The 25,333-nt window shown below is 45.9% G+C and overlaps 13 non-coding genes across 13 annotated transcripts; all 13 read right to left on the minus strand.

Annotated features, from left to right (window-relative positions):
• Nucleotides 1-1,328: 1,328 nt before the first annotated feature.
• LOC142274835 (U2 spliceosomal RNA) lies at nucleotides 1,329-1,519 on the minus strand. Its single transcript, XR_012739071.1, has one exon. It is a non-coding gene; the product is annotated as a U2 spliceosomal RNA (small nuclear RNA).
• A 1,387-nt stretch (nucleotides 1,520-2,906) lies between these two features.
• Nucleotides 2,907-3,097, minus strand: LOC142274847 (U2 spliceosomal RNA). Its single transcript, XR_012739082.1, has one exon. It is a non-coding gene; the product is annotated as a U2 spliceosomal RNA (small nuclear RNA).
• Nucleotides 3,098-4,484: 1,387 nt separating this feature from the next.
• On the minus strand, nucleotides 4,485-4,675 carry LOC142274859 (U2 spliceosomal RNA). Its single transcript, XR_012739093.1, has one exon. It is a non-coding gene; the product is annotated as a U2 spliceosomal RNA (small nuclear RNA).
• Nucleotides 4,676-6,062: 1,387 nt separating this feature from the next.
• Nucleotides 6,063-6,253, minus strand: LOC142274867 (U2 spliceosomal RNA). Its single transcript, XR_012739097.1, has one exon. It is a non-coding gene; the product is annotated as a U2 spliceosomal RNA (small nuclear RNA).
• A 1,387-nt stretch (nucleotides 6,254-7,640) lies between these two features.
• Nucleotides 7,641-7,831, minus strand: LOC142274868 (U2 spliceosomal RNA). The gene has a single exon (XR_012739098.1). It is a non-coding gene; the product is annotated as a U2 spliceosomal RNA (small nuclear RNA).
• A 1,387-nt stretch (nucleotides 7,832-9,218) lies between these two features.
• Nucleotides 9,219-9,409, minus strand: LOC142274836 (U2 spliceosomal RNA). Its single transcript, XR_012739072.1, has one exon. It is a non-coding gene; the product is annotated as a U2 spliceosomal RNA (small nuclear RNA).
• A 1,387-nt stretch (nucleotides 9,410-10,796) lies between these two features.
• LOC142274837 (U2 spliceosomal RNA) lies at nucleotides 10,797-10,987 on the minus strand. The gene has a single exon (XR_012739073.1). It is a non-coding gene; the product is annotated as a U2 spliceosomal RNA (small nuclear RNA).
• A 1,387-nt stretch (nucleotides 10,988-12,374) lies between these two features.
• On the minus strand, nucleotides 12,375-12,565 carry LOC142274838 (U2 spliceosomal RNA). Its single transcript, XR_012739074.1, has one exon. It is a non-coding gene; the product is annotated as a U2 spliceosomal RNA (small nuclear RNA).
• Nucleotides 12,566-13,952: 1,387 nt separating this feature from the next.
• LOC142274839 (U2 spliceosomal RNA) lies at nucleotides 13,953-14,143 on the minus strand. Its single transcript, XR_012739075.1, has one exon. It is a non-coding gene; the product is annotated as a U2 spliceosomal RNA (small nuclear RNA).
• A 1,387-nt stretch (nucleotides 14,144-15,530) lies between these two features.
• Nucleotides 15,531-15,721, minus strand: LOC142274840 (U2 spliceosomal RNA). Its single transcript, XR_012739076.1, has one exon. It is a non-coding gene; the product is annotated as a U2 spliceosomal RNA (small nuclear RNA).
• A 1,387-nt stretch (nucleotides 15,722-17,108) lies between these two features.
• LOC142274842 (U2 spliceosomal RNA) lies at nucleotides 17,109-17,299 on the minus strand. Its single transcript, XR_012739077.1, has one exon. It is a non-coding gene; the product is annotated as a U2 spliceosomal RNA (small nuclear RNA).
• A 1,387-nt stretch (nucleotides 17,300-18,686) lies between these two features.
• Nucleotides 18,687-18,877, minus strand: LOC142274843 (U2 spliceosomal RNA). Its single transcript, XR_012739078.1, has one exon. It is a non-coding gene; the product is annotated as a U2 spliceosomal RNA (small nuclear RNA).
• A 1,387-nt stretch (nucleotides 18,878-20,264) lies between these two features.
• LOC142274864 (U2 spliceosomal RNA) lies at nucleotides 20,265-20,448 on the minus strand. Its single transcript, XR_012739096.1, has one exon. It is a non-coding gene; the product is annotated as a U2 spliceosomal RNA (small nuclear RNA).
• Between the last annotated feature and the right edge of the window lie 4,885 nt (nucleotides 20,449-25,333).

Here is a 25,333-nt window from a genome sequence, read left to right on the forward strand (position 1 = left end):
AGAGAGAGCGAGAGGGAGACAAACCCACGCCTACACAAGACATTTTGTCACCCAAGCCAACCCTTGAAAAGGCTGCTTTGCAGAGCCAAAACAAGAAGAATGGTGCGTTTTGCAGCCGCCGCCCACTGCAATGAATCTGAATAACTCCTCCTTTAGGGCGCAAGCAACTCCCCTCCCCCTTGCAGTCTTTCCAATTCACGATACAAAAAGACGGACAGGACAGGTTGCCTGACTTTCCGTCACTGCCACCCTTTGCCATCCTTACCCGTAGAAAGCCCTTTCATCATCCCCAAACCCTAATCTTTTCCCTTTCCTTCCCAGCCCCCAAACCCTGCCCTCTGTACCTTTCTCACCACCCGCTTCCCTTCTCCTGTCATCCCCCTACCACCCGGGAAAAAAAGAGATTGCCCCCTCCTTCCACTAGCCCACCCTCCCACCCAAAGAACAACTTCTTCTGCGCAGCTTGTTTTCTAGGCAGCAGCGCTATTGTGATGTCATCGGGGGGCATTGTGACAAGCCGCCAGTGTTCCGTCTCTTCATGTTGTGCACAGTTCAAACGGAAAATACATCAACAGGCAGACTACAGAAAAGCTTACTATCAAAGGTTAGAGGGGGGCTTTCTCAGAGGGCTTTTTACAGTTTTTCTATTCCCAATTAGCCGTTTAAGTGTACTTATTGAAAGTAGTAATTCTTTCATAGGCCGCCCTTTCTTAGTATTTGACGTTCCTTATATTGCGGTATGAGGCTTCGCAGTAGGTTGCAAACATTCATCACCCATGACTGTCCCCAATTGAGCTCAGAAGCTCAATGTCTATCATGACCTCTCTTTTAGAATGTCCAAGAGCAAGCAAACTATTCCTCCAGGAGAGGGCGCCAACAGACTACTAAAGAGATCATCATTACTCAAAGAAAACCCCAAAAACCAATGCATGATAGGAATAAACAGGTAACTTTCTTTGGAGTGGAAGCGGAGAGATCGCACCAGATGCCAATTCTAGATGTTATCACACCTGTGGTCACTGCAGCAGCAGGTGAATCCACTTTGTCCAAAAGGGATCTATTCCATTCAATTGCAAATGATCTAGATAAGACAGAGAACTGCAGCACGGGGACATAGCCGAGTTGGTCAGGTTGAGTGGTGATGAGTTTGCTATTTGGATGAATAAAGAAAGTCAAAAGTGTGAAAGATAAAAAACAAAAGGAGGAAGTGTGAAAAGTGAATGGGCCAAATTGAGGTGCATATGAAGACGTATGCTTTCTTCCAATTCATTAAATCGGGCTAATATGAATCAGGTGAATTGAGTTCTGCTTTTGGAAACTGGGTTAAGAAGGGGTGCACCGTTCCTGGAGGTACTGCAATACCAGGTCAATGCGTGGAGTGGACAGAGCAAGCTCTTTTTCCATCTCCCTGTTCTAAAAATCCATTTAATATATGGTCCCCAGATAGGGGACGTATCAGATATTAAACTGATAAGAACAGATACTACACTTGATCTTAGCCAAAAGGCCGAGAAGCGATAACCAGAATTGGTTTGGGCCTCGAGTGGCACCCTGGCCTATGCCGGACACATCTTAGGGAGAGAGAGCGAGAGGGAGACAAACCCACGCCTACACAAGACATTTTGTCACCCAAGCCAACCCTTGAAAAGGCTGCTTTGCAGAGCCAAAACAAGAAGAATGGTGCGTTTTGCAGCCGCCGCCCACTGCAATGAATCTGAATAACTCCTCCTTTAGGGCGCAAGCAACTCCCCTCCCCCTTGCAGTCTTTCCAATTCACGATACAAAAAGACGGACAGGACAGGTTGCCTGACTTTCCGTCACTGCCACCCTTTGCCATCCTTACCCGTAGAAAGCCCTTTCATCATCCCCAAACCCTAATCTTTTCCCTTTCCTTCCCAGCCCCCAAACCCTGCCCTCTGTACCTTTCTCACCACCCGCTTCCCTTCTCCTGTCATCCCCCTACCACCCGGGAAAAAAAGAGATTGCCCCCTCCTTCCACTAGCCCACCCTCCCACCCAAAGAACAACTTCTTCTGCGCAGCTTGTTTTCTAGGCAGCAGCGCTATTGTGATGTCATCGGGGGGCATTGTGACAAGCCGCCAGTGTTCCGTCTCTTCATGTTGTGCACAGTTCAAACGGAAAATACATCAACAGGCAGACTACAGAAAAGCTTACTATCAAAGGTTAGAGGGGGGCTTTCTCAGAGGGCTTTTTACAGTTTTTCTATTCCCAATTAGCCGTTTAAGTGTACTTATTGAAAGTAGTAATTCTTTCATAGGCCGCCCTTTCTTAGTATTTGACGTTCCTTATATTGCGGTATGAGGCTTCGCAGTAGGTTGCAAACATTCATCACCCATGACTGTCCCCAATTGAGCTCAGAAGCTCAATGTCTATCATGACCTCTCTTTTAGAATGTCCAAGAGCAAGCAAACTATTCCTCCAGGAGAGGGCGCCAACAGACTACTAAAGAGATCATCATTACTCAAAGAAAACCCCAAAAACCAATGCATGATAGGAATAAACAGGTAACTTTCTTTGGAGTGGAAGCGGAGAGATCGCACCAGATGCCAATTCTAGATGTTATCACACCTGTGGTCACTGCAGCAGCAGGTGAATCCACTTTGTCCAAAAGGGATCTATTCCATTCAATTGCAAATGATCTAGATAAGACAGAGAACTGCAGCACGGGGACATAGCCGAGTTGGTCAGGTTGAGTGGTGATGAGTTTGCTATTTGGATGAATAAAGAAAGTCAAAAGTGTGAAAGATAAAAAACAAAAGGAGGAAGTGTGAAAAGTGAATGGGCCAAATTGAGGTGCATATGAAGACGTATGCTTTCTTCCAATTCATTAAATCGGGCTAATATGAATCAGGTGAATTGAGTTCTGCTTTTGGAAACTGGGTTAAGAAGGGGTGCACCGTTCCTGGAGGTACTGCAATACCAGGTCAATGCGTGGAGTGGACAGAGCAAGCTCTTTTTCCATCTCCCTGTTCTAAAAATCCATTTAATATATGGTCCCCAGATAGGGGACGTATCAGATATTAAACTGATAAGAACAGATACTACACTTGATCTTAGCCAAAAGGCCGAGAAGCGATAACCAGAATTGGTTTGGGCCTCGAGTGGCACCCTGGCCTATGCCGGACACATCTTAGGGAGAGAGAGCGAGAGGGAGACAAACCCACGCCTACACAAGACATTTTGTCACCCAAGCCAACCCTTGAAAAGGCTGCTTTGCAGAGCCAAAACAAGAAGAATGGTGCGTTTTGCAGCCGCCGCCCACTGCAATGAATCTGAATAACTCCTCCTTTAGGGCGCAAGCAACTCCCCTCCCCCTTGCAGTCTTTCCAATTCACGATACAAAAAGACGGACAGGACAGGTTGCCTGACTTTCCGTCACTGCCACCCTTTGCCATCCTTACCCGTAGAAAGCCCTTTCATCATCCCCAAACCCTAATCTTTTCCCTTTCCTTCCCAGCCCCCAAACCCTGCCCTCTGTACCTTTCTCACCACCCGCTTCCCTTCTCCTGTCATCCCCCTACCACCCGGGAAAAAAAGAGATTGCCCCCTCCTTCCACTAGCCCACCCTCCCACCCAAAGAACAACTTCTTCTGCGCAGCTTGTTTTCTAGGCAGCAGCGCTATTGTGATGTCATCGGGGGGCATTGTGACAAGCCGCCAGTGTTCCGTCTCTTCATGTTGTGCACAGTTCAAACGGAAAATACATCAACAGGCAGACTACAGAAAAGCTTACTATCAAAGGTTAGAGGGGGGCTTTCTCAGAGGGCTTTTTACAGTTTTTCTATTCCCAATTAGCCGTTTAAGTGTACTTATTGAAAGTAGTAATTCTTTCATAGGCCGCCCTTTCTTAGTATTTGACGTTCCTTATATTGCGGTATGAGGCTTCGCAGTAGGTTGCAAACATTCATCACCCATGACTGTCCCCAATTGAGCTCAGAAGCTCAATGTCTATCATGACCTCTCTTTTAGAATGTCCAAGAGCAAGCAAACTATTCCTCCAGGAGAGGGCGCCAACAGACTACTAAAGAGATCATCATTACTCAAAGAAAACCCCAAAAACCAATGCATGATAGGAATAAACAGGTAACTTTCTTTGGAGTGGAAGCGGAGAGATCGCACCAGATGCCAATTCTAGATGTTATCACACCTGTGGTCACTGCAGCAGCAGGTGAATCCACTTTGTCCAAAAGGGATCTATTCCATTCAATTGCAAATGATCTAGATAAGACAGAGAACTGCAGCACGGGGACATAGCCGAGTTGGTCAGGTTGAGTGGTGATGAGTTTGCTATTTGGATGAATAAAGAAAGTCAAAAGTGTGAAAGATAAAAAACAAAAGGAGGAAGTGTGAAAAGTGAATGGGCCAAATTGAGGTGCATATGAAGACGTATGCTTTCTTCCAATTCATTAAATCGGGCTAATATGAATCAGGTGAATTGAGTTCTGCTTTTGGAAACTGGGTTAAGAAGGGGTGCACCGTTCCTGGAGGTACTGCAATACCAGGTCAATGCGTGGAGTGGACAGAGCAAGCTCTTTTTCCATCTCCCTGTTCTAAAAATCCATTTAATATATGGTCCCCAGATAGGGGACGTATCAGATATTAAACTGATAAGAACAGATACTACACTTGATCTTAGCCAAAAGGCCGAGAAGCGATAACCAGAATTGGTTTGGGCCTCGAGTGGCACCCTGGCCTATGCCGGACACATCTTAGGGAGAGAGAGCGAGAGGGAGACAAACCCACGCCTACACAAGACATTTTGTCACCCAAGCCAACCCTTGAAAAGGCTGCTTTGCAGAGCCAAAACAAGAAGAATGGTGCGTTTTGCAGCCGCCGCCCACTGCAATGAATCTGAATAACTCCTCCTTTAGGGCGCAAGCAACTCCCCTCCCCCTTGCAGTCTTTCCAATTCACGATACAAAAAGACGGACAGGACAGGTTGCCTGACTTTCCGTCACTGCCACCCTTTGCCATCCTTACCCGTAGAAAGCCCTTTCATCATCCCCAAACCCTAATCTTTTCCCTTTCCTTCCCAGCCCCCAAACCCTGCCCTCTGTACCTTTCTCACCACCCGCTTCCCTTCTCCTGTCATCCCCCTACCACCCGGGAAAAAAAGAGATTGCCCCCTCCTTCCACTAGCCCACCCTCCCACCCAAAGAACAACTTCTTCTGCGCAGCTTGTTTTCTAGGCAGCAGCGCTATTGTGATGTCATCGGGGGGCATTGTGACAAGCCGCCAGTGTTCCGTCTCTTCATGTTGTGCACAGTTCAAACGGAAAATACATCAACAGGCAGACTACAGAAAAGCTTACTATCAAAGGTTAGAGGGGGGCTTTCTCAGAGGGCTTTTTACAGTTTTTCTATTCCCAATTAGCCGTTTAAGTGTACTTATTGAAAGTAGTAATTCTTTCATAGGCCGCCCTTTCTTAGTATTTGACGTTCCTTATATTGCGGTATGAGGCTTCGCAGTAGGTTGCAAACATTCATCACCCATGACTGTCCCCAATTGAGCTCAGAAGCTCAATGTCTATCATGACCTCTCTTTTAGAATGTCCAAGAGCAAGCAAACTATTCCTCCAGGAGAGGGCGCCAACAGACTACTAAAGAGATCATCATTACTCAAAGAAAACCCCAAAAACCAATGCATGATAGGAATAAACAGGTAACTTTCTTTGGAGTGGAAGCGGAGAGATCGCACCAGATGCCAATTCTAGATGTTATCACACCTGTGGTCACTGCAGCAGCAGGTGAATCCACTTTGTCCAAAAGGGATCTATTCCATTCAATTGCAAATGATCTAGATAAGACAGAGAACTGCAGCACGGGGACATAGCCGAGTTGGTCAGGTTGAGTGGTGATGAGTTTGCTATTTGGATGAATAAAGAAAGTCAAAAGTGTGAAAGATAAAAAACAAAAGGAGGAAGTGTGAAAAGTGAATGGGCCAAATTGAGGTGCATATGAAGACGTATGCTTTCTTCCAATTCATTAAATCGGGCTAATATGAATCAGGTGAATTGAGTTCTGCTTTTGGAAACTGGGTTAAGAAGGGGTGCACCGTTCCTGGAGGTACTGCAATACCAGGTCAATGCGTGGAGTGGACAGAGCAAGCTCTTTTTCCATCTCCCTGTTCTAAAAATCCATTTAATATATGGTCCCCAGATAGGGGACGTATCAGATATTAAACTGATAAGAACAGATACTACACTTGATCTTAGCCAAAAGGCCGAGAAGCGATAACCAGAATTGGTTTGGGCCTCGAGTGGCACCCTGGCCTATGCCGGACACATCTTAGGGAGAGAGAGCGAGAGGGAGACAAACCCACGCCTACACAAGACATTTTGTCACCCAAGCCAACCCTTGAAAAGGCTGCTTTGCAGAGCCAAAACAAGAAGAATGGTGCGTTTTGCAGCCGCCGCCCACTGCAATGAATCTGAATAACTCCTCCTTTAGGGCGCAAGCAACTCCCCTCCCCCTTGCAGTCTTTCCAATTCACGATACAAAAAGACGGACAGGACAGGTTGCCTGACTTTCCGTCACTGCCACCCTTTGCCATCCTTACCCGTAGAAAGCCCTTTCATCATCCCCAAACCCTAATCTTTTCCCTTTCCTTCCCAGCCCCCAAACCCTGCCCTCTGTACCTTTCTCACCACCCGCTTCCCTTCTCCTGTCATCCCCCTACCACCCGGGAAAAAAAGAGATTGCCCCCTCCTTCCACTAGCCCACCCTCCCACCCAAAGAACAACTTCTTCTGCGCAGCTTGTTTTCTAGGCAGCAGCGCTATTGTGATGTCATCGGGGGGCATTGTGACAAGCCGCCAGTGTTCCGTCTCTTCATGTTGTGCACAGTTCAAACGGAAAATACATCAACAGGCAGACTACAGAAAAGCTTACTATCAAAGGTTAGAGGGGGGCTTTCTCAGAGGGCTTTTTACAGTTTTTCTATTCCCAATTAGCCGTTTAAGTGTACTTATTGAAAGTAGTAATTCTTTCATAGGCCGCCCTTTCTTAGTATTTGACGTTCCTTATATTGCGGTATGAGGCTTCGCAGTAGGTTGCAAACATTCATCACCCATGACTGTCCCCAATTGAGCTCAGAAGCTCAATGTCTATCATGACCTCTCTTTTAGAATGTCCAAGAGCAAGCAAACTATTCCTCCAGGAGAGGGCGCCAACAGACTACTAAAGAGATCATCATTACTCAAAGAAAACCCCAAAAACCAATGCATGATAGGAATAAACAGGTAACTTTCTTTGGAGTGGAAGCGGAGAGATCGCACCAGATGCCAATTCTAGATGTTATCACACCTGTGGTCACTGCAGCAGCAGGTGAATCCACTTTGTCCAAAAGGGATCTATTCCATTCAATTGCAAATGATCTAGATAAGACAGAGAACTGCAGCACGGGGACATAGCCGAGTTGGTCAGGTTGAGTGGTGATGAGTTTGCTATTTGGATGAATAAAGAAAGTCAAAAGTGTGAAAGATAAAAAACAAAAGGAGGAAGTGTGAAAAGTGAATGGGCCAAATTGAGGTGCATATGAAGACGTATGCTTTCTTCCAATTCATTAAATCGGGCTAATATGAATCAGGTGAATTGAGTTCTGCTTTTGGAAACTGGGTTAAGAAGGGGTGCACCGTTCCTGGAGGTACTGCAATACCAGGTCAATGCGTGGAGTGGACAGAGCAAGCTCTTTTTCCATCTCCCTGTTCTAAAAATCCATTTAATATATGGTCCCCAGATAGGGGACGTATCAGATATTAAACTGATAAGAACAGATACTACACTTGATCTTAGCCAAAAGGCCGAGAAGCGATAACCAGAATTGGTTTGGGCCTCGAGTGGCACCCTGGCCTATGCCGGACACATCTTAGGGAGAGAGAGCGAGAGGGAGACAAACCCACGCCTACACAAGACATTTTGTCACCCAAGCCAACCCTTGAAAAGGCTGCTTTGCAGAGCCAAAACAAGAAGAATGGTGCGTTTTGCAGCCGCCGCCCACTGCAATGAATCTGAATAACTCCTCCTTTAGGGCGCAAGCAACTCCCCTCCCCCTTGCAGTCTTTCCAATTCACGATACAAAAAGACGGACAGGACAGGTTGCCTGACTTTCCGTCACTGCCACCCTTTGCCATCCTTACCCGTAGAAAGCCCTTTCATCATCCCCAAACCCTAATCTTTTCCCTTTCCTTCCCAGCCCCCAAACCCTGCCCTCTGTACCTTTCTCACCACCCGCTTCCCTTCTCCTGTCATCCCCCTACCACCCGGGAAAAAAAGAGATTGCCCCCTCCTTCCACTAGCCCACCCTCCCACCCAAAGAACAACTTCTTCTGCGCAGCTTGTTTTCTAGGCAGCAGCGCTATTGTGATGTCATCGGGGGGCATTGTGACAAGCCGCCAGTGTTCCGTCTCTTCATGTTGTGCACAGTTCAAACGGAAAATACATCAACAGGCAGACTACAGAAAAGCTTACTATCAAAGGTTAGAGGGGGGCTTTCTCAGAGGGCTTTTTACAGTTTTTCTATTCCCAATTAGCCGTTTAAGTGTACTTATTGAAAGTAGTAATTCTTTCATAGGCCGCCCTTTCTTAGTATTTGACGTTCCTTATATTGCGGTATGAGGCTTCGCAGTAGGTTGCAAACATTCATCACCCATGACTGTCCCCAATTGAGCTCAGAAGCTCAATGTCTATCATGACCTCTCTTTTAGAATGTCCAAGAGCAAGCAAACTATTCCTCCAGGAGAGGGTGCCAACAGACTACTAAAGAGATCATCATTACTCAAAGAAAACCCCAAAAACCAATGCATGATAGGAATAAACAGGTAACTTTCTTTGGAGTGGAAGCGGAGAGATCGCACCAGATGCCAATTCTAGATGTTATCACACCTGTGGTCACTGCAGCAGCAGGTGAATCCACTTTGTCCAAAAGGGATCTATTCCATTCAATTGCAAATGATCTAGATAAGACAGAGAACTGCAGCACGGGGACATAGCCGAGTTGGTCAGGTTGAGTGGTGATGAGTTTGCTATTTGGATGAATAAAGAAAGTCAAAAGTGTGAAAGATAAAAAACAAAAGGAGGAAGTGTGAAAAGTGAATGGGCCAAATTGAGGTGCATATGAAGACGTATGCTTTCTTCCAATTCATTAAATCGGGCTAATATGAATCAGGTGAATTGAGTTCTGCTTTTGGAAACTGGGTTAAGAAGGGGTGCACCGTTCCTGGAGGTACTGCAATACCAGGTCAATGCGTGGAGTGGACAGAGCAAGCTCTTTTTCCATCTCCCTGTTCTAAAAATCCATTTAATATATGGTCCCCAGATAGGGGACGTATCAGATATTAAACTGATAAGAACAGATACTACACTTGATCTTAGCCAAAAGGCCGAGAAGCGATAACCAGAATTGGTTTGGGCCTCGAGTGGCACCCTGGCCTATGCCGGACACATCTTAGGGAGAGAGAGCGAGAGGGAGACAAACCCACGCCTACACAAGACATTTTGTCACCCAAGCCAACCCTTGAAAAGGCTGCTTTGCAGAGCCAAAACAAGAAGAATGGTGCGTTTTGCAGCCGCCGCCCACTGCAATGAATCTGAATAACTCCTCCTTTAGGGCGCAAGCAACTCCCCTCCCCCTTGCAGTCTTTCCAATTCATGATACAAAAAGACGGACAGGACAGGTTGCCTGACTTTCCGTCACTGCCACCCTTTGCCATCCTTACCCGTAGAAAGCCCTTTCATCATCCCCAAACCCTAATCTTTTCCCTTTCCTTCCCAGCCCCCAAACCCTGCCCTCTGTACCTTTCTCACCACCCGCTTCCCTTCTCCTGTCATCCCCCTACCACCCGGGAAAAAAAGAGATTGCCCCCTCCTTCCACTAGCCCACCCTCCCACCCAAAGAACAACTTCTTCTGCGCAGCTTGTTTTCTAGGCAGCAGCGCTATTGTGATGTCATCGGGGGGCATTGTGACAAGCCGCCAGTGTTCCGTCTCTTCATGTTGTGCACAGTTCAAACGGAAAATACATCAACAGGCAGACTACAGAAAAGCTTACTATCAAAGGTTAGAGGGGGGCTTTCTCAGAGGGCTTTTTACAGTTTTTCTATTCCCAATTAGCCGTTTAAGTGTACTTATTGAAAGTAGTAATTCTTTCATAGGCCGCCCTTTCTTAGTATTTGACGTTCCTTATATTGCGGTATGAGGCTTCGCAGTAGGTTGCAAACATTCATCACCCATGACTGTCCCCAATTGAGCTCAGAAGCTCAATGTCTATCATGACCTCTCTTTTAGAATGTCCAAGAGCAAGCAAACTATTCCTCCAGGAGAGGGCGCCAACAGACTACTAAAGAGATCATCATTACTCAAAGAAAACCCCAAAAACCAATGCATGATAGGAATAAACAGGTAACTTTCTTTGGAGTGGAAGCGGAGAGATCGCACCAGATGCCAATTCTAGATGTTATCACACCTGTGGTCACTGCAGCAGCAGGTGAATCCACTTTGTCCAAAAGGGATCTATTCCATTCAATTGCAAATGATCTAGATAAGACAGAGAACTGCAGCACGGGGACATAGCCGAGTTGGTCAGGTTGAGTGGTGATGAGTTTGCTATTTGGATGAATAAAGAAAGTCAAAAGTGTGAAAGATAAAAAACAAAAGGAGGAAGTGTGAAAAGTGAATGGGCCAAATTGAGGTGCATATGAAGACGTATGCTTTCTTCCAATTCATTAAATCGGGCTAATATGAATCAGGTGAATTGAGTTCTGCTTTTGGAAACTGGGTTAAGAAGGGGTGCACCGTTCCTGGAGGTACTGCAATACCAGGTCAATGCGTGGAGTGGACAGAGCAAGCTCTTTTTCCATCTCCCTGTTCTAAAAATCCATTTAATATATGGTCCCCAGATAGGGGACGTATCAGATATTAAACTGATAAGAACAGATACTACACTTGATCTTAGCCAAAAGGCCGAGAAGCGATAACCAGAATTGGTTTGGGCCTCGAGTGGCACCCTGGCCTATGCCGGACACATCTTAGGGAGAGAGAGCGAGAGGGAGACAAACCCACGCCTACACAAGACATTTTGTCACCCAAGCCAACCCTTGAAAAGGCTGCTTTGCAGAGCCAAAACAAGAAGAATGGTGCGTTTTGCAGCCGCCGCCCACTGCAATGAATCTGAATAACTCCTCCTTTAGGGCGCAAGCAACTCCCCTCCCCCTTGCAGTCTTTCCAATTCACGATACAAAAAGACGGACAGGACAGGTTGCCTGACTTTCCGTCACTGCCACCCTTTGCCATCCTTACCCGTAGAAAGCCCTTTCATCATCCCCAAACCCTAATCTTTTCCCTTTCCTTCCCAGCCCCCAAACCCTGCCCTCTGTACCTTTCTCACCACCCGCTTCCCTTCTCCTGTCATCCCCCTACCACCCGGGAAAAAAAGAGATTGCCCCCTCCTTCCACTAGCCCACCCTCCCACCCAAAGAACAACTTCTTCTGCGCAGCTTGTTTTCTAGGCAGCAGCGCTATTGTGATGTCATCGGGGGGCATTGTGACAAGCCGCCAGTGTTCCGTCTCTTCATGTTGTGCACAGTTCAAACGGAAAATACATCAACAGGCAGACTACAGAAAAGCTTACTATCAAAGGTTAGAGGGGGGCTTTCTCAGAGGGCTTTTTACAGTTTTTCTATTCCCAATTAGCCGTTTAAGTGTACTTATTGAAAGTAGTAATTCTTTCATAGGCCGCCCTTTCTTAGTATTTGACGTTCCTTATATTGCGGTATGAGGCTTCGCAGTAGGTTGCAAACATTCATCACCCATGACTGTCCCCAATTGAGCTCAGAAGCTCAATGTCTATCATGACCTCTCTTTTAGAATGTCCAAGAGCAAGCAAACTATTCCTCCAGGAGAGGGCGCCAACAGACTACTAAAGAGATCATCATTACTCAAAGAAAACCCCAAAAACCAATGCATGATAGGAATAAACAGGTAACTTTCTTTGGAGTGGAAGCGGAGAGATCGCACCAGATGCCAATTCTAGATGTTATCACACCTGTGGTCACTGCAGCAGCAGGTGAATCCACTTTGTCCAAAAGGGATCTATTCCATTCAATTGCAAATGATCTAGATAAGACAGAGAACTGCAGCACGGGGACATAGCCGAGTTGGTCAGGTTGAGTGGTGATGAGTTTGCTATTTGGATGAATAAAGAAAGTCAAAAGTGTGAAAGATAAAAAACAAAAGGAGGAAGTGTGAAAAGTGAATGGGCCAAATTGAGGTGCATATGAAGACGTATGCTTTCTTCCAATTCATTAAATCGGGCTAATATGAATCAGGTGAATTGAGTTCTGCTTTTGGAAACTGGGTTAAGAAGGGGTGCACCGTTCCTGGAGGTACTGCAATACCAGGTCAATGCGTGGAGTGGACAGAGCAAGCTCTTTTTCCATCTCCCTGTTCTAAAAATCCATTTAATATATGGTCCCCAGATAGGGGACGTATCAGATATTAAACTGATAAGAACAGATACTACACTTGATCTTAGCCAAAAGGCCGAGAAGCGATAACCAGAATTGGTTTGGGCCTCGAGTGGCACCCTGGCCTATGCCGGACACATCTTAGGGAGAGAGAGCGAGAGGGAGACAAACCCACGCCTACACAAGACATTTTGTCACCCAAGCCAACCCTTGAAAAGGCTGCTTTGCAGAGCCAAAACAAGAAGAATGGTGCGTTTTGCAGCCGCCGCCCACTGCAATGAATCTGAATAACTCCTCCTTTAGGGCGCAAGCAACTCCCCTCCCCCTTGCAGTCTTTCCAATTCACGATACAAAAAGACGGACAGGACAGGTTGCCTGACTTTCCGTCACTGCCACCCTTTGCCATCCTTACCCGTAGAAAGCCCTTTCATCATCCCCAAACCCTAATCTTTTCCCTTTCCTTCCCAGCCCCCAAACCCTGCCCTCTGTACCTTTCTCACCACCCGCTTCCCTTCTCCTGTCATCCCCCTACCACCCGGGAAAAAAAGAGATTGCCCCCTCCTTCCACTAGCCCACCCTCCCACCCAAAGAACAACTTCTTCTGCGCAGCTTGTTTTCTAGGCAGCAGCGCTATTGTGATGTCATCGGGGGGCATTGTGACAAGCCGCCAGTGTTCCGTCTCTTCATGTTGTGCACAGTTCAAACGGAAAATACATCAACAGGCAGACTACAGAAAAGCTTACTATCAAAGGTTAGAGGGGGGCTTTCTCAGAGGGCTTTTTACAGTTTTTCTATTCCCAATTAGCCGTTTAAGTGTACTTATTGAAAGTAGTAATTCTTTCATAGGCCGCCCTTTCTTAGTATTTGACGTTCCTTATATTGCGGTATGAGGCTTCGCAGTAGGTTGCAAACATTCATCACCCATGACTGTCCCCAATTGAGCTCAGAAGCTCAATGTCTATCATGACCTCTCTTTTAGAATGTCCAAGAGCAAGCAAACTATTCCTCCAGGAGAGGGCGCCAACAGACTACTAAAGAGATCATCATTACTCAAAGAAAACCCCAAAAACCAATGCATGATAGGAATAAACAGGTAACTTTCTTTGGAGTGGAAGCGGAGAGATCGCACCAGATGCCAATTCTAGATGTTATCACACCTGTGGTCACTGCAGCAGCAGGTGAATCCACTTTGTCCAAAAGGGATCTATTCCATTCAATTGCAAATGATCTAGATAAGACAGAGAACTGCAGCACGGGGACATAGCCGAGTTGGTCAGGTTGAGTGGTGATGAGTTTGCTATTTGGATGAATAAAGAAAGTCAAAAGTGTGAAAGATAAAAAACAAAAGGAGGAAGTGTGAAAAGTGAATGGGCCAAATTGAGGTGCATATGAAGACGTATGCTTTCTTCCAATTCATTAAATCGGGCTAATATGAATCAGGTGAATTGAGTTCTGCTTTTGGAAACTGGGTTAAGAAGGGGTGCACCGTTCCTGGAGGTACTGCAATACCAGGTCAATGCGTGGAGTGGACAGAGCAAGCTCTTTTTCCATCTCCCTGTTCTAAAAATCCATTTAATATATGGTCCCCAGATAGGGGACGTATCAGATATTAAACTGATAAGAACAGATACTACACTTGATCTTAGCCAAAAGGCCGAGAAGCGATAACCAGAATTGGTTTGGGCCTCGAGTGGCACCCTGGCCTATGCCGGACACATCTTAGGGAGAGAGAGCGAGAGGGAGACAAACCCACGCCTACACAAGACATTTTGTCACCCAAGCCAACCCTTGAAAAGGCTGCTTTGCAGAGCCAAAACAAGAAGAATGGTGCGTTTTGCAGCCGCCGCCCACTGCAATGAATCTGAATAACTCCTCCTTTAGGGCGCAAGCAACTCCCCTCCCCCTTGCAGTCTTTCCAATTCACGATACAAAAAGACGGACAGGACAGGTTGCCTGACTTTCCGTCACTGCCACCCTTTGCCATCCTTACCCGTAGAAAGCCCTTTCATCATCCCCAAACCCTAATCTTTTCCCTTTCCTTCCCAGCCCCCAAACCCTGCCCTCTGTACCTTTCTCACCACCCGCTTCCCTTCTCCTGTCATCCCCCTACCACCCGGGAAAAAAAGAGATTGCCCCCTCCTTCCACTAGCCCACCCTCCCACCCAAAGAACAACTTCTTCTGCGCAGCTTGTTTTCTAGGCAGCAGCGCTATTGTGATGTCATCGGGGGGCATTGTGACAAGCCGCCAGTGTTCCGTCTCTTCATGTTGTGCACAGTTCAAACGGAAAATACATCAACAGGCAGACTACAGAAAAGCTTACTATCAAAGGTTAGAGGGGGGCTTTCTCAGAGGGCTTTTTACAGTTTTTCTATTCCCAATTAGCCGTTTAAGTGTACTTATTGAAAGTAGTAATTCTTTCATAGGCCGCCCTTTCTTAGTATTTGACGTTCCTTATATTGCGGTATGAGGCTTCGCAGTAGGTTGCAAACATTCATCACCCATGACTGTCCCCAATTGAGCTCAGAAGCTCAATGTCTATCATGACCTCTCTTTTAGAATGTCCAAGAGCAAGCAAACTATTCCTCCAGGAGAGGGCGCCAACAGACTACTAAAGAGATCATCATTACTCAAAGAAAACCCCAAAAACCAATGCATGATAGGAATAAACAGGTAACTTTCTTTGGAGTGGAAGCGGAGAGATCGCACCAGATGCCAATTCTAGATGTTATCACACCTGTGGTCACTGCAGCAGCAGGTGAATCCACTTTGTCCAAAAGGGATCTATTCCATTCAATTGCAAATGATCTAGATAAGACAGAGAACTGCAGCACGGGGACATAGCCGAGTTGGTCAGGTTGAGTGGTGATGAGTTTGCTATTTGGATGAATAAAGAAAGTCAAAAGTGTGAAAGATAAAAAACAAAAGGAGGAAGTGTGAAAAGTGAATGGGCCAAATTGAGGTGCATATGAAGACGTATGCTTTCTTCCAATTCATTAAATCGGGCTAATATGAATCAGGTGAATTGAGTTCTGCTTTTGGAAACTGGGTTAAGAAGGGGTGCACCGTTCCTGGAGGTACTGCAATACCAGGTCAATGCGTGGAGTGGACAGAGCAAGCTCTTTTTCCATCTCCCTGTTCTAAAAATCCATTTAATATATGGTCCCCAGATAGGGGACGTATCAGATATTAAACTGATAAGAACAGATACTACACTTGATCTTAGCCAAAAGGCCGAGAAGCGATAACCAGAATTGGTTTGGGCCTCGAGTGGCACCCTGGCCTATGCCGGACACATCTTAGGGAGAGAGAGCGAGAGGGAGACAAACCCACGCCTACACAAGACATTTTGTCACCCAAGCCAACCCTTGAAAAGGCTGCTTTGCAGAGCCAAAACAAGAAGAATGGTGCGTTTTGCAGCCGCCGCCCACTGCAATGAATCTGAATAACTCCTCCTTTAGGGCGCAAGCAACTCCCCTCCCCCTTGCAGTCTTTCCAATTCACGATACAAAAAGACGGACAGGACAGGTTGCCTGACTTTCCGTCACTGCCACCCTTTGCCATCCTTACCCGTAGAAAGCCCTTTCATCATCCCCAAACCCTAATCTTTTCCCTTTCCTTCCCAGCCCCCAAACCCTGCCCTCTGTACCTTTCTCACCACCCGCTTCCCTTCTCCTGTCATCCCCCTACCACCCGGGAAAAAAAGAGATTGCCCCCTCCTTCCACTAGCCCACCCTCCCACCCAAAGAACAACTTCTTCTGCGCAGCTTGTTTTCTAGGCAGCAGCGCTATTGTGATGTCATCGGGGGGCATTGTGACAAGCCGCCAGTGTTCCGTCTCTTCATGTTGTGCACAGTTCAAACGGAAAATACATCAACAGGCAGACTACAGAAAAGCTTACTATCAAAGGTTAGAGGGGGGCTTTCTCAGAGGGCTTTTTACAGTTTTTCTATTCCCAATTAGCCGTTTAAGTGTACTTATTGAAAGTAGTAATTCTTTCATAGGCCGCCCTTTCTTAGTATTTGACGTTCCTTATATTGCGGTATGAGGCTTCGCAGTAGGTTGCAAACATTCATCACCCATGACTGTCCCCAATTGAGCTCAGAAGCTCAATGTCTATCATGACCTCTCTTTTAGAATGTCCAAGAGCAAGCAAACTATTCCTCCAGGAGAGGGCGCCAACAGACTACTAAAGAGATCATCATTACTCAAAGAAAACCCCAAAAACCAATGCATGATAGGAATAAACAGGTAACTTTCTTTGGAGTGGAAGCGGAGAGATCGCACCAGATGCCAATTCTAGATGTTATCACACCTGTGGTCACTGCAGCAGCAGGTGAATCCACTTTGTCCAAAAGGGATCTATTCCATTCAATTGCAAATGATCTAGATAAGACAGAGAACTGCAGCACGGGGACATAGCCGAGTTGGTCAGGTTGAGTGGTGATGAGTTTGCTATTTGGATGAATAAAGAAAGTCAAAAGTGTGAAAGATAAAAAACAAAAGGAGGAAGTGTGAAAAGTGAATGGGCCAAATTGAGGTGCATATGAAGACGTATGCTTTCTTCCAATTCATTAAATCGGGCTAATATGAATCAGGTGAATTGAGTTCTGCTTTTGGAAACTGGGTTAAGAAGGGGTGCACCGTTCCTGGAGGTACTGCAATACCAGGTCAATGCGTGGAGTGGACAGAGCAAGCTCTTTTTCCATCTCCCTGTTCTAAAAATCCATTTAATATATGGTCCCCAGATAGGGGACGTATCAGATATTAAACTGATAAGAACAGATACTACACTTGATCTTAGCCAAAAGGCCGAGAAGCGATAACCAGAATTGGTTTGGGCCTCGAGTGGCACCCTGGCCTATGCCGGACACATCTTAGGGAGAGAGAGCGAGAGGGAGACAAACCCACGCCTACACAAGACATTTTGTCACCCAAGCCAACCCTTGAAAAGGCTGCTTTGCAGAGCCAAAACAAGAAGAATGGTGCGTTTTGCAGCCGCCGCCCACTGCAATGAATCTGAATAACTCCTCCTTTAGGGCGCAAGCAACTCCCCTCCCCCTTGCAGTCTTTCCAATTCACGATACAAAAAGACGGACAGGACAGGTTGCCTGACTTTCCGTCACTGCCACCCTTTGCCATCCTTACCCGTAGAAAGCCCTTTCATCATCCCCAAACCCTAATCTTTTCCCTTTCCTTCCCAGCCCCCAAACCCTGCCCTCTGTACCTTTCTCACCACCCGCTTCCCTTCTCCTGTCATCCCCCTACCACCCGGGAAAAAAAGAGATTGCCCCCTCCTTCCACTAGCCCACCCTCCCACCCAAAGAACAACTTCTTCTGCGCAGCTTGTTTTCTAGGCAGCAGCGCTATTGTGATGTCATCGGGGGGCATTGTGACAAGCCGCCAGTGTTCCGTCTCTTCATGTTGTGCACAGTTCAAACGGAAAATACATCAACAGGCAGACTACAGAAAAGCTTACTATCAAAGGTTAGAGGGGGGCTTTCTCAGAGGGCTTTTTACAGTTTTTCTATTCCCAATTAGCCGTTTAAGTGTACTTATTGAAAGTAGTAATTCTTTCATAGGCCGCCCTTTCTTAGTATTTGACGTTCCTTATATTGCGGTATGAGGCTTCGCAGTAGGTTGCAAACATTCATCACCCATGACTGTCCCCAATTGAGCTCAGAAGCTCAATGTCTATCATGACCTCTCTTTTAGAATGTCCAAGAGCAAGCAAACTATTCCTCCAGGAGAGGGCGCCAACAGACTACTAAAGAGATCATCATTACTCAAAGAAAACCCCAAAAACCAATGCATGATAGGAATAAACAGGTAACTTTCTTTGGAGTGGAAGCGGAGAGATCGCACCAGATGCCAATTCTAGATGTTATCACACCTGTGGTCACTGCAGCAGCAGGTGAATCCACTTTGTCCAAAAGGGATCTATTCCATTCAATTGCAAATGATCTAGATAAGACAGAGAACTGCAGCACGGGGACATAGCCGAGTTGGTCAGGTTGAGTGGTGATGAGTTTGCTATTTGGATGAATAAAGAAAGTCAAAAGTGTGAAAGATAAAAAACAAAAGGAGGAAGTGTGAAAAGTGAATGGGCCAAATTGAGGTGCATATGAAGACGTATGCTTTCTTCCAATTCATTAAATCGGGCTAATATGAATCAGGTGAATTGAGTTCTGCTTTTGGAAACTGGGTTAAGAAGGGGTGCACCGTTCCTGGAGGTACTGCAATACCAGGTCAATGCGTGGAGTGGACAGAGCAAGCTCTTTTTCCATCTCCCTGTTCTAAAAATCCATTTAATATATGGTCCCCAGATAGGGGACGTATCAGATATTAAACTGATAAGAACAGATACTACACTTGATCTTAGCCAAAAGGCCGAGAAGCGATAACCAGAATTGGTTTGGGCCTCGAGTGGCACCCTGGCCTATGCCGGACACATCTTAGGGAGAGAGAGCGAGAGGGAGACAAACCCACGCCTACACAAGACATTTTGTCACCCAAGCCAACCCTTGAAAAGGCTGCTTTGCAGAGCCAAAACAAGAAGAATGGTGCGTTTTGCAGCCGCCGCCCACTGCAATGAATCTGAATAACTCCTCCTTTAGGGCGCAAGCAACTCCCCTCCCCCTTGCAGTCTTTCCAATTCACGATACAAAAAGACGGACAGGACAGGTTGCCTGACTTTCCGTCACTGCCACCCTTTGCCATCCTTACCCGTAGAAAGCCCTTTCATCATCCCCAAACCCTAATCTTTTCCCTTTCCTTCCCAGCCCCCAAACCCTGCCCTCTGTACCTTTCTCACCACCCGCTTCCCTTCTCCTGTCATCCCCCTACCACCCGGGAAAAAAAGAGATTGCCCCCTCCTTCCACTAGCCCACCCTCCCACCCAAAGAACAACTTCTTCTGCGCAGCTTGTTTTCTAGGCAGCAGCGCTATTGTGATGTCATCGGGGGGCATTGTGACAAGCCGCCAGTGTTCCGTCTCTTCATGTTGTGCACAGTTCAAACGGAAAATACATCAACAGGCAGACTACAGAAAAGCTTACTATCAAAGGTTAGAGGGGGGCTTTCTCAGAGGGCTTTTTACAGTTTTTCTATTCCCAATTAGCCGTTTAAGTGTACTTATTGAAAGTAGTAATTCTTTCATAGGCCGCCCTTTCTTAGTATTTGACGTTCCTTATATTGCGGTATGAGGCTTCGCAGTAGGTTGCAAACATTCATCACCCATGACTGTCCCCAATTGAGCTCAGAAGCTCAATGTCTATCATGACCTCTCTTTTAGAATGTCCAAGAGCAAGCAAACTATTCCTCCAGGAGAGGGCGCCAACAGACTACTAAAGAGATCATCATTACTCAAAGAAAACCCCAAAAACCAATGCATGATAGGAATAAACAGGTAACTTTCTTTGGAGTGGAAGCGGAGAGATCGCACCAGATGCCAATTCTAGATGTTATCACACCTGTGGTCACTGCAGCAGCAGGTGAATCCACTTTGTCCAAAAGGGATCTATTCCATTCAATTGCAAATGATCTAGATAAGACAGAGAACTGCAGCACGGGGACATAGCCGAGTTGGTCAGGTTGAGTGGTGATGAGTTTGCTATTTGGATGAATAAAGAAAGTCAAAAGTGTGAAAGATAAAAAACAAAAGGAGGAAGTGTGAAAAGTGAATGGGCCAAATTGAGGTGCATATGAAGACGTATGCTTTCTTCCAATTCATTAAATCGGGCTAATATGAATCAGGTGAATTGAGTTCTGCTTTTGGAAACTGGGTTAAGAAGGGGTGCACCGTTCCTGGAGGTACTGCAATACCAGGTCAATGCGTGGAGTGGACAGAGCAAGCTCTTTTTCCATCTCCCTGTTCTAAAAATCCATTTAATATATGGTCCCCAGATAGGGGACGTATCAGATATTAAACTGATAAGAACAGATCACGTTTCAAACAAGCTTTATTGAACAAATAGATAAGAAAACATCACAAAAACCATAAACTCTTTTCTCATAGTAAACACATCAGAAATCCATTAAAAGACAATTCATAAGAAACAGTACATTAAAAGGACATGTAAAAACAAGGAATAAAACCAATCATAAAAACATGTATGAATTCCACATTTGGAGACACCATAGTTTCTTGGCTTCCTCCGCACCTAATATCTTACAATCTCTTAAGTAATAGGTGTACATGTCACACAACGCGATTCCTATGCAATCTTTTACAGAAATAAAATCATGGTTAAAAAGCAGGATGTTTCTACATTTCCATAAAGCGTGTTTAAAGCAATTCATCATCAACCAGGCCACTTGCGCTTGGGCCATGGTTGGACATTTAATAAAACCATATAAAATCACATCACAATTAAAATCCTCTATCCCACTGACCCACTTCAGGAGGGTGCCAACAGCCTGCCACAGCTCTTGCGCGTATGGGCAGTGCCAGAACAGGTGGAACACAGTCTCTTCCCTCGCACATCTGTCTCTCGGGCATCTTGCACTGGCCACCAAGCCTCTGTGGTGCTGGAACGCTCTGGTGGGGAGGCATTGGTGAGCGATTGACCAGGCAAGATCCTTTTGCACATTGCTCAGGGCTGGACACGAGACATTGTTCCACACCAACTGGCACCTAGAGGAAGAGAAGTTGGAGACATCCTCCAATACCTCATGACCCTTACAGGCTGCCGTTAACTTTTTCTGGTTAGACAACACCTCCCGGTCTACGTGGGTCAGGTCATATTCAGTGATAATGGTGTTCAGAATCTCATAATGCTTTGGGGGACGTAATAAAACAGGACGGTTAACCAACAAATCCACCTGCAATCTCTTAAAAACATAGCCCGTACTATACCTTAAAAAACAAGTAAAAGCCCCAGCATTATTCAAACTTTTGTAACAAAACACAAAAAATTTTATTAATAAAAACAACTTTAGGTCAGGGAGTCCCTTGCCACCATTCCTTTTACTCTTACATACAGTGATTCTCCTTAATTTTTCCATTTTGGAGTTCCACAGAAAATAAAAGATGGGTTTCATTAGTCTTTTAAAGTATAGGGAATTTGGAGGAAACACCATCGCTGCGTACAAAATGATGGGGAGCAGGCTCATTTTTATGATTAGAATCTTCCCCTCCATAGTGAGTTTTCTTATCTGCCATAATGATATTTTTTGACTCAATCTTGTGAGAACCAGGTCCCAGTTCTTACACCCATCATTTTGCTCATCAAAGTGGATCCCCAAAATTTTAATCCCATCATTTTGGACCGGTATCTTTGGTGGCTCGGGCTCCCATTGACCTACAATAAAACAATCACATTTTTCTTTATTTAATTTAAAACCGGATCCAGCACTAAAAATCTCAGTATCCAGCACTGCTCTGTTTATGGCAGCAGAGCTGGTACAATATACAGACACATCATCCATGTATGCTAACGCTTTTACCTGGGCGCCCCCACCTCCGGGAACAGGGATCCCCCTAACCACCTTGTCCTCACGTAAACGGCACAAGAGTGGTTCTATAGCACAAACAAACAGTAAGGGGGACATGGGGCAACCCTGTTTTACCCCGGATCGGAGGGCGACCTCTTTTGTTAAAAAACCATTTATTAAAATCTGCGCGTACGTGTCATTGTATAAAAGCTTAATTTTATCAATAAAACCAACAGGAAACCCCATCTTTTTTAAAACACTAAAAAGATAAAAGTGTGATACCCTGTCAAAAGCTTTTTTAAAATCAAGGGATAAAATGGCTATAGGCTGCTTGCGATCTTTCTGGTACCAGATCAGGTCCCGTATAAGGTTAAGATGCTCCCAGATGGACCGTCCGGGGATACCGCAGACCTGATCTGGATGAATCACACTTTTAATAACACTTTTAATACGGCTACTTAAAATTTTAGCCAATATCTTATAATCAGTATTTAAAAGAGAGATAGGCCTCCAGTTTTCTAAGTTTGCCTTATCTCCTTTTTTAAAGATCAGGGTAATCACACATTTCTTCCAAGAATAGGGTATAAAATTGTCTTTAAAAACCTCATTAAAAACTCCCATAAGATCATCTTTAATAACATCCCAGAAAACATGATAAAACTCTATGGGGAGACCGTCTGACCCTGGAGTTTTACCTTTTTGAAAATCTTTTAGGGCTCCCTCCACCTCCCCCATGTTTATTCCCTCAGACAGGAGGTCCTGGTCCTCGGTGGATAAAAAGAGGGATAAAAAATTCAAATTATCATTAAAACAAGACTGATCAATGTGTTTGAGGTTAAAAAGGTTGCTAAAAAAGTTAAAAGCCTCCTCTAGCATTCCCTTTGATGATGTCTGACCTCCCAACTCTCGTATAAAATTCTTCCTCTCCCCCACTTTTTTAAAAAAATATCTAGAGCATGTCTCATCTTCTTCCAAATGTTTTACCCGAGAATTAAATATTATCTCTTTTCCTTTTTGGTCAAGAAAGTTCTGGATCTCAATTTTTAATTTGGCAATGTCCTCCTCCGCCCCAGGGACTCCCCACCCTTTTAACTTATGGAGAGTCTCCAATCTAACATTGAGATCCCTGAAACACCTTCTCTTTTCCCGGGCCCGCCTCCTACCCACAGTGACAAAGAAATTCCGTATGCGACATTTGACTCCATCCCACCAATTAGACATGGATTGCTCTGGACATTTCTTACTCCTCCATATTTTATATTTAGCAATAAATGCAGCCCGGGTTTCCTCATCCTGTAATAATAATGTATTTAGTTTCCAGGAGCGTTTGCCCACTTTCTCCTCATCTGCATATTCTAAATCTGCATATATGAGGGCGTGGTCTGAAAAAATATTTGTCATGAGTCCGGCTGATTTAGGGGTAAAAGAATCTGAGGAGGGAAGAATAAAATCAATACGGGAAGATACAGTACCATTACTCCATGTGTACCCTGGGTCAGACGGGTGAATTTTTTTCCAGGCATCCTGCAACTTAAAATCAGATAAAATATGCTTGACTTGACATGAGGTTTTGTCTGGTTTTCTGGTATTGTCACCACCTCCTCTCCCCTCTCCCAACATCACACAGTTAAAATCCCCTCCCACCACCACAGGGGATGGACCTGTTAAAAACAACTGCATGTCATTAAAAAGGGAGGAGCGTTCATTTTTTTCAGGGGGAGCATAAATATTAATAAAACGACAAGTAAAACCATTAAAAACTGCATGTGTTAACAAAGCACGGCCTGGAGAAATTTCTGTGACAGATAAAATCTTAACATCTTTGTTTTTAAATAAAATCCCCACTCCAGCAGCCTTATTCATGTTAGACCCCGACCAGACAGAGGGCCCTAAGGTCCAGTCTTTTTTAATGTCAGAGTATGTAAGGTCATGGCCAATGGCGCATTCCTGTAAGAAAAAAATGTCAAAGTTCAAGGTCATTAGCCATGCAAACAGGGCCACTCTTCTGATCGGGCTTTTTAAGCTCCTCACATTCAGTGAGGCTATTTTGATGTCCGCCATTAAATGTTTATGTTAAGACCAGAACTTTCAGAGTCCGAGAGATGGGAACAATCAAATATAGATGGAACAGTGTTCATACTACCGGTATCATCGGAGTCAGAGTCCACACATTCTGGGTCCACATTTGACCCTATCGGGCTGTTGGCTGGAATGGACACATGAGGACCCATCCGCCTCTTTTTCATTTCCTGGTCCCTCTCATTTCGGCCTCTTTTTGCGCAGGTGCTCAGGTCCATCTGGTCCCCCTGCCCAAGGGGTACTATGTCCAAAGTGTCCTGGTCATCCGGAGGTGGTCCCTGCACATCAGGGTGGACATCTGGCTGGACGTCTTGGATAACATCACAGGGAGCATCTGGCTTGTCCTCATGGTGGTCAACAGAGTGGTCATCAGGGGGGACATCCGTCTGGACACCTGGTTGGTCTGCAAGAACGCTGTCATCCCTCTCCGACACGGTCCCGGACTGGGCCTCCATCGTGGATTCAGGAACTACCGAGCAGCCTGGCTGACTCGGCCTTCCCCCAGAACCGCTCCGGGGGGATCCCAACTCCCCGCCAGGTGTAACCTGGCAACCTGCAGGAGTGGGTGATGACTCAGCATTACAGGGGGGAGCTGAGTCAGTAGCGCTTACCACAACCGGGTCGGGTCTCCTTCGTCCAATAAGCACATCTGCAAAGCTGGCGACTAGGGACCCCGTCTTGGCCATACCCGCATGGGAAGGCACTCCTGCGGAACTTGCCGCAGGTGTCTGGGGACCCCCGGACCGCCTAGGCCGTAACGGACAGCTGTTAAATAGATGGGTACACAGACCGCATCCGCTGCAGATCTTATCACTTGTGCAATCTTTAGAGGTATGACCCCATTGACCACAGTTATGGCACTCACTAACTTTTTCGTTCTTGCACTCATGCTGCAAGTGACCAAGACCGCCACACTTCCGACATCTGCGAGGTTGCCCATTGTAGAATAGGTATCCAATGTTTTTTCCCAGCACTACCGTGGAGGGGGGGTGTACATGGCCCTCTGAACTCTCTGGGTCCGGGTTAAATCGCACCAAAAACCGGCGTTTGCCATTCCAAATCTCGTTAATGGTGTGCACATTCCCCACAAAGCGAACAGAGGTGCAGAAACGCCTAAGGTACAACTCAATGTCGTGCTCACTGACATACGGGTTGTACATGTACACCACCACAGGGGTCTCGCCTTCACTATACAGGTAAGTGAAAACCACCCCCTCCAATAGCTGGTCATGGATCGCACCCTTCACTCGCCCTTGGAAAGTGCTACAGGCAGTCTTGGTCCTCAACGTCAGGATGTACGTGCACTGCCCCCTCTCCTGCAGACAGTACACATCCTCTTTCCTTA

Source organism: Anomaloglossus baeobatrachus, unplaced genomic scaffold (genome assembly GCF_048569485.1).
Source record: "Anomaloglossus baeobatrachus isolate aAnoBae1 unplaced genomic scaffold, aAnoBae1.hap1 Scaffold_3801, whole genome shotgun sequence".
Lineage (NCBI taxonomy): Eukaryota > Metazoa > Chordata > Amphibia > Anura > Aromobatidae > Anomaloglossus > Anomaloglossus baeobatrachus.